Source organism: Tenrec ecaudatus, chromosome 8 (genome assembly GCF_050624435.1).
Source record: "Tenrec ecaudatus isolate mTenEca1 chromosome 8, mTenEca1.hap1, whole genome shotgun sequence".
Taxonomy (NCBI): Eukaryota; Metazoa; Chordata; class Mammalia; order Afrosoricida; family Tenrecidae; genus Tenrec; species Tenrec ecaudatus.
The window spans coordinates 86,478,716-86,492,296 of record NC_134537.1 but is presented as its reverse complement, the minus strand read 5'-3'; the positions used below and the strand labels follow the sequence as shown (position 1 = coordinate 86,492,296).

Genomic DNA, 13,581 nt, shown 5'->3' with positions numbered 1-13,581 from the left:
CCGTCATGATCTGTCATGAATGGCATGGTGCCCTGCAGGAGACGCCTCCTAAGCCGAGAGAGCCCCGGTGGTGACAAACCGGGCAGCTGACGTAGAGCTTCAGAGTTCAAAGCCACCTGGAGCTCCTCGGGAGAAAGACAGGGCTTTCTACTCCCATAAAGAGTTACAGTCTCAGAAACCCACGGGGGCAGTCCTTCCCTGTCCTTGTCGTCATGAGTCAGAGTGACGTGACGGCAATGAGTTTGGTTTTGCGAAGCTGAGAGTAAAATTCTATTTGTTAAAGCTCCGCGCTTGTGGTATTTCTGTTGTGGATGCACGAGATACCCCAGGTAAGCATCACCTTTTCCATTTTCATGAAGCTCTCGCCTGCTTGCTTGGTGTACTAGGTGAGGCCCCGCGACCTCATCGGGCCTACGTTTGCAGTCATTTTCAAAGTGCGCACTGCCCGCGCTTTACACGGTGAGTGGTCTTCCCGTTGGCCCGTGCACCGGGCAAAGGCCGCCCGTATCCAGGGCGCCAGCGCGGTCCCTGAGCGTGCTCAGTGTCGGTGGGAACACAGCGGCACACACAGGGTATCCTACGATAGTCTCTGTAGCTTGAGTTCAGAAGCCTCTTCACACCTACTGCCAGAGAGCGGCCCTATAGGTCCGAGGAGAGCTGCCGCTTTGAGGGTGTGCCAGGTCAGCTCCTGAAGGTCCATCTTTCCCGGGGCAGAAGGCGTCATCTTTCTACAGCAGAGACTCCGTGGATCCCAACTGCTGGCTGTCAGTTCTGTGTGGCTCACAAACCCGGCAGAGAGGCAGAGTGCTGTGGGAGGAAGGGCTGGTGTCAGAACAGGTAGAGGAGCTGGAGATGGGGGCATGTCTGGCCCCCGTCTCGCGGCAGTACGTCCGCCAGCATCTGCGCTCCTGAACAGTGCCTTTCGTGCACTGCCTTTCACATGGGGGTGCCCCAGAGGGCCAGCCGGCCCACTTAAGGGGCCTGCAGAACCGCTCCTTTCTCAGTGTTGTGTCGTTGATAGAGTTCTGCCAGCAGGAAGCCACTTCTCTGGCTGATTTGCCACCATAAACTATTGGGTCTCTCAGCCACAGCCCGCTTGCCTCCGCCATAAAGAAGTCAGTAACTGCGCTTTATAAGGGGGCCTGTCACGGAGCGATGGGCTCACCTTGGAAATTGCTTTCTGTGTTTGAACGGAGAGATTAAAGCCTAAGCTCACATCATGAGCTGAGTTCATTAACCACTAAGTGGCAAGACAGCTTTACGGGGAGGTTATGATATGAGATTAGTTCTTAAGGGATTTTTATGTTATTGGGCGGGAGTGCAGTTCCACATAGAGACGGCCTTGCCCACCTGCATAGCAAGAGCCATTCTTGTGCTTCTTAATGACCCGGAGTTAGTTCTCGGCTGGGCTCTCAGATTCTGTTATTATTTCAGGCAGCCCAGAACCTAGCGAGGGCAGGGGTGCTGGCAGGCATTGAGCACGGTGGAAATGCTGAGTAATGACCTCTGTTCTCATCCCTCCTCCTCCACCCCCCTCTTCCGGTTTTGTTTTTAAAAAATAAACAGACTAGAAACGCCCACAGTGGTGGCTGGTGCGATGGAAGGTGCTTTGCGACACCCTCTGTACACTCCCTCCCACCCTGCCTTTGAAAGCCAAGCATGCCAGTTCTCTGCGTTCTTGTCCTGCACTGACACAAGTCTACCTTTCTGGAACCCAGAAGCTAAAATAATCTCTTCTGCCCACAAACCACAAGAGAATCCGTAGGACTCTCCTCTGGCTGCTTCCTGCCCTGTTGCTGAATGGAGAATTTCCTAGATTAATAGCTCTTTGAAAGCAAAGCCTGCCCCTCCCTTAATTCTTCTGCCCGGCCCATGCCCATGCCCAGCACGACTTACACCCACTGCCTGGGAGTCTATTCCTACCACGGCGATCCTACAGGGCAGAGTGGAATTGCCCCCTTAGGCTTCTGAGGCTGTAAATCATTATAGGAGCAGACAGCCATGTTTCTCAGAGAGGATGAGGGGTTTAAACTGCTGCTTTTTTGGTTAGCAACCCAACACATAACCCCCCGCCCCACCAGGGTCCATGCCCAACAGAGCTCCTGGCACATGGTAGGTGCTCAACACAAACCTGTTGAATGAGGAGACTGAGGCACGTTTGTTGGGGGCAGTAGCCATGGAGGATTTTGTTTGGTTCCACGAGAGAACTTCAGGATAGCTGGGATGTTGAAACCTTTTATTGCTAAAGCACTGTATATATTTTTCAAAGATCAGTGTGGTGGCCTAGTGGTTATGCATTGGGCTGCTAATCGTAAGGTCGGCAGTTCAAGACCACCAGCTGTTCCTTAAGAGAAAGAACCGGCTTTCTACTCTCATAAAGAGTTGGAGCCCTGGAAACCCACAGGGGCCGATTTACCCTGCTTAGAGGGTCATTATGAGTTGGAATTGACTTGCGCACAGTGAGTGTTTTCAAAGTTGGGGTGTGGAGAAGGTGGGATAGTGGTTACATGTTAGACTGTGCCAACGGCACAGTTCAAAGCCACCAGCTGCTCTGAAGTAGAGATGGGGCATGGGGCTTTCTATTCCAATAAAGAACAACCATCTTGGAAACAGCTCTACTTTGTTCTATAGGATCATGAAGAGTTGCCATCCACTCTAAGGCAATGCGTTTGGTTTGGTTTTGAGGCAGGGAGAGGAGGAGAGGGAGAGAGGTGATTGCTGCTACTTAGGGCGAATGCCACACAGCTGCCCCTTGTTGGCACTAACAAAGTGAGCCACTGCATCACAGGTGCCAAGGCCTCACGGAGGAGGTCTATAGCAGCACAGGTCCAGCATCACATCACGCCAGCTTGTAAAGAATCAAAAATACAGGCAACACTGAGGATGACAGAAAAAGCAAAGGGAGCAAATAGCCCTGGAAGAGAAGCCTTTTCAGAGGAGGTCCTCAGTGCAGCCCTGTGACTGTGCATATGGGGCTGGTTTTAAAATGCACCTCAGTCAAGAAATCCACGTGCTTGAAATATGAAAAGGCGTAAAACTGGATTCGAGTTTGGGCTGGACACGTTTTGAATCTCATCTTTATAGAAGCAGACCTTTTTGAGTGGGCAAAGGAGGCAGTGTTCTCACCAAAAGCCAAACCAAACCCATTTCTGTCAAGTACGTTTGACTCATCACGACTGTGTAGAATGGGGTCAAAGGCCCCATAGAGTTTCTAAGGCTGTAATGTTCACCGAAGCCGACTAGTTCAACCTCCTCCCAAACGCTGAGCCTCGGCGCCACCAGGCATCCTCCTTGTTTTGACAGGTGAGAGAAATTACATGGTTTGAATTTGGACTCCACTGCAACTACACAGGAGGAGCAGAGTGTATCTGGAACCATTTCTAAGTGAGGCTTACTCAGTGGTTCTCCACCTTCCTCAGGCCGCAACCCTTTAATACAGGGCCTCGTGTTGTGGTGACCCCCAACCATAAATTATTTTTGTTGCTACTTCACTGTAATTTTGCTACTGTTAAGAATTGGCCGACCCCCGGGAAGGGTTGTTCGACCCCCAGGTTGAGAACCGCTGGGCTTACTGGAGGAAACCTGCACTGGCCCAGATGACCCTCTCGGGTCTGCATAATGCTTTGGGAACCTGGGATTGAAGATCAGGGGTCCCATTCTAATTGTGTGACAATTCATTGACTCTGTGGTCTCGAACCTTTTTCTTGTTTCCTTTCCACGTACTTCCTCTTGTGGCTGGTCAACGAGGCCAAGTCATCACAGACGAGCAACAGAGAAAGCAGCTGTTGACCTGTGAAACTGTTATTAAGCGTAAAAGTGTGCTGAGTGTCAGCGCCGCCGGGCAGTTGATGTGTCTGTAGCTTTGGGTCGAGGTAATTGGAAGCTCCTTGTCATTTAGAGTCAGGCCTTTCTCCATGTTCTAGCTAGGGAAACATGACCGCCCTTAGAAACCGTCAGTGGCAGTGAGCCCGGCAGCCAGATTTTATGACAAGCGCTTACTGCTGGGGCATATTTTGCATTGGCCTTGAGCACAGGTTAGGCTGTGTGGCGTTTTGTGGAGTGTGCTTGGTCACTTCCCACATCTGTTTGACCTTAACCTTAAATAAACAGCATGTCAGCTCTACTCCTGGGGACATCTGTTCCTGAGAAGCGCCTTTCAAAAGATGCGTGTGGCATTATGCTTGTGTTTACAAGAACGAATTAAAACTTGGGCCAATGAAGTCTCCTCTCAGATCGAATGGTCTTAAAAAATAAGAAAATGCCATCTCCTTATTCACCATGTGAGGCACATTTGAACCTGCTTCTAAGCTAGTACGGCTGCAGGTGGACTTGAATTCTCCTCGGGTGGGGCCCAGAACCCTTTCCCTGGGGGGGGGGCGCCTCTTCATTCATTTGCTCCTGCAGTAACTGGCACTTCACGCTGACCCATTTGGGCCACTGCCCATATACTTGAGGCAAAACTCAACTCAAATCCATGGCCGCCACGCCAGTCCTTATTCAGAGCAGTCCTATGTGGGGTTTCCAAGGCTGTCCATCGTTACGGGGCTCTACAGCATCATCTTTCTCCTATAGAGTGACTGGGTGACTTAAACCGCTGACCTCGCAGTGAGCCGCCCAGCACTTAATCCACAGCACCGCCAGGGTTCCTTAAGGCGGGGAACATACCGGCGCTTTGTTTCCTCCAAGCCTCTTACTCCTCACAGGAATAATCCGTAAGAGGACTGGTTACAGGGTTAAGCACCTCAGTATATCTTAGCTGTTACTCTCCCATGTTCATAATTTCTAAATTAAAAAAAAAAGATCAGACCAATGGATTGTCTGAAAACAAGGGAACACAAGCCCTCCATCTTTGTATAACATTGATTTTTCATGTAGTGACCCCTTGTCTTAGTGAGGTGTGAGCGTGTATTAAAGGCCACTCATTTGTGCAGTTCAGAATAGTTCGTTTCATGTGGTGCGGATTTTATTTCAATAATTATTTTTTGAAGTTACATGGTGCGTAACCTGGATCGGGAATATTCTCAATGCAGGTCTTATGCTCGTTATGAAATACAGTGCATTGAACCATTGTGCAGCCTGGGTGAAAGTTCAGTGAGGGATTAGCATGAGGAGAAGGTCTTAAAGGAAATTTCTAAATTGAGGTCAGATAGAAAGGAGATATTTCCCCCTTCCTTGCACAAATAGCAGAAAGAAGGTTGAATGTATGCCTCTGCTTTGTTCATGGTAATTTAAGAATAATTTATAAGCTGCGAAAGCACACTATAAATAATCACCCCTGGCTAGAGTGCTCCCAGTTTAGCCAACCCAAGGAGGCAAACCACTCAATAGAAAGTGTCTTTGGAGCAGAAAATACCTGCCTGAAAAGCTTGCAGACCTGCAGGTGGATCTTATAAACACTAAGGTCCATGAGCACGTCCGTACTTTGATCTTGACTCACCCACATGTATAATTCAGCCTACGGAGAGGAGTATGCTGCCTAGTGACCCTCTGGCTTCGTCTGCTCTTTAGCCACAGGGGCCGTGAAGTCCTCACCACCAGTGGGTTTGTGTCCTTCTCCTGATTGCCTCTGACCTCAAAGCTGGGGCCTGTGGCTAGCTCCCAGGCTCCCCAAATACTGCCTTGCCGCTCCACTTGCAGGATGTGCTTCCTGAAGGAACTTGAACGTAAGGTTGCAGAGCGCCAGCAGCTGTATTAGGAAAGCGTTGCCGGCTGCTGTTGAATTGGCGTGCGTCCCTCACGTCGTCGGCTGGTTAGTGGGCTCATGTAGGGCACACCCGTTCCCAACACCTTCTGCTGAGTGAGTTTCCTGTCTTGCTGGTAGGAAATGGAGAAAGCTTGGGCCCCTCCTCTTTAATACCAGTGTCCTTTTCCAGGAAGCTTAGGTGGCTTCATCCAGACCAGGCTGCACGGAAATCCCAGAATCCTCCGTAAGCTAGATGTGTAGGTCTGTCTTCCTTTTCTGTTTTCTTTTCAGCTACCATGCCATAATAACTTCCTGGAAATCGGAACGGCCTCCTCTTCTCCTGTTGCTTGAGGCATTGGTGTCTCCCACCAAACCCCTAACTGAACCCAGTGTTGAGTCGGTTCCACCTCCCAGCAATGCTGTAGGTCAGAGTAGAATGCCCCTAGGGTTTCGAAGGCGGTAAGTCTTCCAGGGAGCAGACTGCTTCATCGGTTCCCTGAAGAACAGCTGGTGGGTTCCAGCCGCCAATCCTTTTTTTTTTTTTTTTAAGCAGCCCAGTGCTTTAACCACTGCACTGCCAAGGCTTCTGGGTCTGGCATAGTACCGTATAAAAGTCGGCCTCATTAGGTAAATCTTGCTTGCTTAATTTGTTTTCTCAGCCATCCTCTCTCTTAAGCATCATGCAGGATGGTACAAGAACCAGCTGCAGCAAATAGGAGGGGGTACTTCCCAAAAGACGGAAAAAAGCTCCTCCGCTGAGGGGAGCTTCCACAGTGCGCATTTTCCCCGCCAGACTAACATTTACCAGCTCCTCTGAGTTAGTGCACCCACTTGGCATCACCTGGGAAGGTTCTCTGGTCACAGTGAATTTTTTTTTGTAAAAGTTTCTCTCAAACCTCTTTTTTTTTTTTCTTCCTGTGATGGCCAATTTAAGAGAATAGCGTGCGGCTGTAAAATTTTGTTTCCTGTGCTGGAAAAATGCCGTAAAAACGGTTGTGATGTTGAACACAGCTTACAAGGACAGTGCGATGGGAAAAATTCAAGTCTACAAGTGGTTTTCTCTTTTCAAAAAAGGTGAAATGTCGATTGATAACAAATCTTGTTTTGGATGTCCATCAACTTCCCAGATGGATGAAAATGACAACAAAATCCATGCACTTGTGGAAACGTGTACTCGAAACATTTGTGGAGTGGAATCATGTCGTGTTTGAACAACAGATCTGGATGGATCCTGGCTTTTTTTCCAAGGTCATTTCCGGTGATGAGACATGGTTCTGTTCTTGCCAGCATACATCAGTCCAGCCAGTGGGAGGCGCCATTGTCACCCCACCCCCAGAATGCTTGTCGAGTGAAATCAAAGACCAAGACGATGCTCATTTGTTTTTCTCATGTGAGGGGGATAGTGCATTTGGAGTTTGTTCCACAAGGTCAGGCTGTTAATCAAGTTTTCTATTTAGAGGATCTGAAAAGATTGTCTAACAGTGTGTGACAAAAAAGGCCTGATTTGTGGCAGACCGGGAACTGGTTTCTTCACCACAATGATGTACCTGCTCACGCAGCCATCTCCGTGCGCCAGTTTTGGGCAAAAAGACAGCATGCCTCTCTTGCCCCACACACCTTACTCACCTGACCTCGCTCCGTGGGACTTCTTTTTGTTTCCGCAAATGAAGAGGGGCACGAAAGGACAGCAATTTGACACATAAAAGAGGTGAAGAAAAAAAACAAGGGAAGTGCTGTCAGCTAACCAAACAGATGAGTTTGAAAAATGTTTCCAAGAATGGAATTGCAGATTTGAAAAAATGTATTAAGTGTAATGGAGAGTACTCTGGAGATGATAAGGTTGTTTTGTAAAAAAAAAAAAATTAAATACATAGTTTGGGGGAGCAATTTGGGGTTTTTGGGGTGGTGCCCCATCATATACTGCTGGTCTCACTGCTGCTGGTGGTGCTGTCAGGACAGCATTAGACTGCTAACTGCAAGACTAGCGGTTCGAACCCACCAGCCATTCCTTGAGGGAAAGAGGAGGCTGGCTGCTCCCATAAAGAATTACAAAGCCTCAGAAATCCCATGTGAATTGGAATCAACTTGATGGATGGAAGTGGATTTGTTGTTACAGAGAAGGAGTCCTGGTGACAAGAGTTAAGTGTTTGAATGAGAACCCAAACGTCGGTGGTTCAAATCCACCCATTACTCCACAGGAGCTAGACCTGCTGGCTCTGCTCCTGAAAGGGTCAGACCCTAAAAGTTCCTGTGGGGGAAATTCCACGTTGCCCTGCTGGGGCACAGTCAGTCACTCGGCTGGAGGACACCCACCAGTAAGCCTGGGACTGAGACACCATCTGCAACATTGTGTCGTGGCAGCTTTCTTCGATTAGCTGCCTGAATTTGAGACCTTCCTGTGTATCAAGGGGGAGGAAAGTAAGTTTTCTACAAGGACTGTGGCCTGGGGGAGAGAAGAGGAGCCTCCAGGAGAAAGAGTGCCACAGCGGTGGCACCAAAGGGCTCAGGCATGGCGATGATTGTGAGGCCCCAGGAGTGTTTGGTTCTGTTTTGCACATTTCACTATGAAATCAGCTCAGTGGCACTGCAGGGCAGCAACTGCTGTGTGTACCTACCTGGTGTCGATTCCAGTCGACTCACAGCAACTTGATAAGACACATCGGACTTCCTCATGGGGTTTCCTACGTCATAGGGTTTCTTTACGGGAAAGAGCCTTACTTGGTAGCATAGCGGGTGGGGTACATGCTGGGCTGCTAACTGTAAGGTTAGTCGTTTGAAACCACCAGGAGAAAGAAGCGGCCTGAAAGATTTGCATCCTCAGAGACCCAGAGGGGCAGTTTTCCTTTGCCCTGTAGGGTCGCCCTGAGTCGGAATTGACTCAGTGGCAGTGAGCTTGGTTTCCATCTTTATAGGAGGGGATTGGCAGGTGTGCCGCTGGGAGCCAGCCACCTGCCTTTTGGTTAGTGGTGCAGTGCTTTTGCAGTATGCCAGGCCTATCTGCTATAAACTTCAAGGTCAGCAGTTCGAAAGCACTGGCTACTCTGCGGGAGAAAGACAAGGCTCTCTTTTCCCTTAAAGAGTTACCGTCTCAGCAAAGTCCAGGGGCCGTTCTACCCTGTCCTGGGGGTTTGCTGTGAGTCAGAACCTGCTAATGGGACTCAAACCTCTAACATTTACCACCTAACAAATAGCACCTGCCTCTCAAAGGGCCCAAATGAAAGTAGGATCACCTGCGAGGCCCAACTGTGTCCAAAAAAAAAAGACAGCAGCCCAAGAGATTTCTGTGCACTGAAAAAGAATCGAATGGCTTTGGACCATCTCTGCATACTTGGACTTTCCACCTTTGAACTTCTCTCCTCAAGGCCAGGTGAGCGGGTCAGTGCAGGCGACATGAGAGCATCAGGCAGGCCGGCTCCGGAAAGCCGAGAGAGTGCTACCCCTATGCACAGACTTTGTAAGGCAGGATTTCAGACTGAACACTTTCTCTGTCCTGGGAGAGATTTCACCTAGTTCTTTCTGCTCCTCACTTCCCCTTCAGGACCACAGGCATCTCTCTGAATGACAGTCACTGGGGGTGCCAGGATAGGATTTGGGCCATGGAAACCAGACAGGCTTATCCAACCCACGGGGTTTGCAACCAGTGACCTTGGCCCAATTAATGTGGGTTCACCCAGCAAGATACCAGATTGTTGACTCTTAAAAGAAAAACAACAGGATTTAACCCCTGCTCCTCCTCTACAGCCACTCCAAACCCTCCTCCCTTCACCCCTTCACCCTTGCACCCCCACCCACACCCGACATGGCCGCACTAGCTCCCTTCATATATTTCTTGCTTTTGATTCCTGGGAGGTTAAAAAATAATTACATTATTTTGAGGAAATGCATTTATCTTGTGACGGTCAAATGAGGAGAGGTTGTATAAAGCACACATGTTCTCCGTGTCACAGGATCTGGAGACACTGCCCCCCCCCGGGGGGGGCATTCAGCTGACCCCTAGCACTCTCCTCTGGTGTACCAAGAGTCCAGGCACTGCCCTTTTGCCTTAATTTTTGGTTTATGGACTTTCCCCATCTTGAAGACAGTGAGTATCTGGTACACTTTGGTTGAGTGAATGTGTTTATGTATAATAAGCAAGCCACCACATTAGCCATGTGAAGCCTCAGCTCAGACGTATCTCCCCAATATTTCTAAGTCAATCCTGAACAAACAGCGTGGGAGCCCTATCCGACCTCCTCCAGCTCCTGTGGCTGCTTGCTACAAGACAGAGGTCAGACATGGCCCTGCCTCCCCATCCCTTCTATTCTGGCACCAACTGTCCCTCTCACAGCACTCTGCTTCTGTGGCTGGGTTGGTTCGTTCATTGTAATGGTCACACAGAACTCAAAGGATGCTTGTGGTTATGGGTTCATTAGGGAAGTTAACAGGTTAGAATTCAGGTGAGATATTTTTAGGAGACAGGACAGTTTCTTCTCTGTCTTTGGCCCTCAGCCAATTGACCTGAGCTCTGTCCTGTTCAAGCAGTGCTACACAGCACTTCGAGGACTGCCAATGACTGCCCAAAGGGCATGCTACTCTGCTAGAAGCCTCAACCCAGAGGCACTCAGTTCCAGTTTCATGGGGTCACCCTTTTTCTGAGTTAAGGACCCAGAGGCATCCTACTCCACAGGCCACCCTCCTGCCCCAAAGCACTCAGCTTTACTTGCTCTACACTCGAAGTTCAAAGCTCTGTGTCATGCTCTGGCTTCTGGTCTGCTGCTACTGCCCCTCTGCCACTCCTCAGATGCTGGAACTGTCGCCCGGATCCAGGAAGTTTCCTGTGCAGGGACCTCAGTGTCCAAAGGACATGCTCCGCTCTTGGCTCTTCTCTCTTTGGCAGTGAGATTCCCTTCCTGTGTCTGAAATGGCCCATTTTATACCCAGCTGGCTGGCACTCACAGCCGTGTTAATAATCACTCCCAGCTCTACTGTACCCAATCAGTGTCCATACCTGGAGCCGTCCAGAGAAGAAAGCTCACTCATGGGAGTAACAATGGCTATGACTGAAAAACCATATTCAGTAATTCACCGTATCCCAAATCCCCACCCCCGCTAGTCACCCTGTTCCAAACATATTGCCTTTGAATTGTTTGCAACATACAGTGACCCTGTATGATAGAGTGGAACTGCCCCATAGTGAAATCTCTATGGAAGCCGACTGCCGCATCTTTCTGCATTGAAGAGAAATGCAGGTGTGTTTCCTCTGCCCACCATTTGTGTAACAGCCCATGCTTAACTAGTCTGCCTGCAGGACTCTCACCCCGTCATCCATTTTCATTCCTGTGTAACTTTTGGCTGTAGCTGATAGCATTTGTTTGTGTATGGGATTAAATGTATATGTTGTTCTCTTTTCAATGTAAAACAGGCTTTTGGAAGATGGAGACCTTCTATGTCCCGCCATCATTAAATTCTTGTTGAATGAGTAAATGTATCCTTAGGCTGTGACTGAATTAGCAGATAGAGCAAAATGAGTACAAATGAGTAATTAAGATGACTAAGGTCTTTGGGGAGGCGTTAGTATAAAGTAAGGAAGTAATTGCTGTATGTTTTTTTTCATACCTGCCTCTCTATCTGGTTTCAGAGGGAATTTCAAGCAAAAAAATACACAGTAATAATTGAGTGACATTATCACTTAATGCTGTAGGACTTTGAGATGGTTATTTTGTAGACTATTCCATTGATGATGTAAAATTTCATTTTATGAAGATTACCATAAAATGTGCATTGATTGGTCTCAGATATAGCGTCTGGGGTCTTAAAGGCTTGAAGATAAACAAGCGGCCATCTAGCTGAGAAACAACAAAGCCCACATGGAAGAAGCACACCAGCCTGTGTGATCATGAGGTGTCGATGGGATCAGGTATCAGGCATCAAAGACCCAAAACAGAGCAAACAAACAAACAAACAAACAAAAAGCCTATCACTGGGAATGAGAGGGAGGGCAGAGTGGAGACCCAATTCCCATCAGCAGTCAGTTGGACACCCCCTGTCAGAACGGCCACAAGGAAGAGAAGATCCAGTCAGGGTGCAGTATAGTACCGATGAAACACACCACCTTCCTCTGGATCTTTAATGCTTCCTCCTGCCCCACTACTATGATCCCAATTTATTGTACATATCTGGCTAGACCAGAACATGTATACTGATACAGATAAGAGCTGGAAACCCAGGGAATGCAGAACAGATAAACCCTCAGGACCAAGAAGGGGAGCAGCAATACTATGATGGCAAGGGTGTGGACAGTAAGGGGAACCGATCACATTGATCTATCTATGGTCCCGGAATGTGTGAAATGAGACAGTAGTCGGTGTAAAACATGAAAAAAAATAATTAAAAAAATTTTTTTTTTACATTTAGTAATTTCTAAATTATCAAGGGGGGCATGGGGAAGGGAAGGCTGGGGAGGCAAGGGGGAAATGAGCTGATGCCAGGGGCTCATGTAGAATGATAATGTTTTGAAAAAGATGGCAACTGATGTACAGATGTGTTTGACAAACTGGATATATGTATGGATTGTGATAAAAGCTGTAAGAGCCCCCAATAAAATAAAATAAATACACTAATTTGGTATACAATTCAATCAACATTCCATTCAAGATATACCTTAAAGCAGTGGTTCTCAACCTTCCTAATGTCGTAACCCTTTAATACAGCTCCTCATGTTGTGACCTCCAACCATAAAATTATTTTCTTTGTTACTTCATAGCTGTAATTTTGCTACTGTTAGGAATCTTGCAACCCCTGCGAAGGGTCCGTCAACTCTCAAACGGGTCGAGACCCTCAGGTTGAGAACTGCTGCCTTAGACCATTCCTCGATGTCTTTTTCTAGACAATTCCTACCTCCAATAAATAAAGACCATTCTATCTTAGAAGGATCCCTGGTCACTTGTAGGGCTGCTAACTTCAAGGTTATTGATTCAAAGCCAGCAACCGTTCACTGGAAGAAAGATGAGGCTTTCTGCTCGCATGAAGAGTTACAGTCTCGGAAACTCACAGGGGCAGTGCTACCCTGTCCTATACGGTTGCTCTGAGTTAGAGTTGACTTGATGGCAGTGAGGTCCTTTTGTAGTTCTAACAAATCACCATCATGGTGATCTATCAATGACAACAAACCACAGATCCGTTTGCTTGCTGTTGGACTTTATGCAAAGGGTCACACAAATAACTATAGGATTAATCTTACACACATGTCCCACCCCCGGTCCTCCATGTATTTCGGTCCCTGTAATTCCCTTCTCTGATAATAAGAAAGCTGGCTTCCAGAATTCGTATTGCATTTACTTTTTTGATCAGCTCCCTAGTATCCAACCAATCTCACATCTTCTGCAGAATTGGCTTAAGTACCCTTTGCTATTCCCCACCCCCATGTGGATGTCCACCTTATTCTCTTGGTCTCTAATAGACCATGGAAGTCTGCCCCCCTCCCCCATACGGCTCCCTTCCCATGCCCACCCTCTCCCCATTATAAATGCCTGCATTGTTGTGACCCACTGCATGGTTTCAAGGGTGAGTTTATTTAGGAAGGGAAGTAGAAAGGACAAGGTACTTCTCTTCACTCTACCTTAGATTGATTTCCTCCAGTTCCCTTCTGGGAATAATCCAGTCTTCACCTTCCTTCCCACTTCTAGGACCTTATCGCCAGCCACTCCAAGGGGTCAGATCAGTGGGCATCTGTCATTAGCTCTGATATTTGCATGAAGCCTTCCACTTCAGATCAACCCACCCCTTCTTGGGACCTGCCCACCCTGAGCTAGATCCAAGCACTCACAGCCAAAAGTCATCATTTTTCAGTTATCTTCCCTGCTGGATCCCACTGCCCCTTAGGGTTCATGAATTTCCTGGAAGACTCAGGGGTTCAGAAA

The 13,581-nt window shown here is 48.2% G+C and overlaps 1 protein-coding gene across 1 annotated transcript in view; it reads left to right on the top strand.

The window, feature by feature from the left end:
- Nucleotides 1-13,581, top strand: part of DOCK5 (dedicator of cytokinesis 5) — a 228,491-nt gene that overhangs the window by 71,898 nt on the left and 143,012 nt on the right. The gene's annotated exons all lie outside the window — the stretch shown is intronic.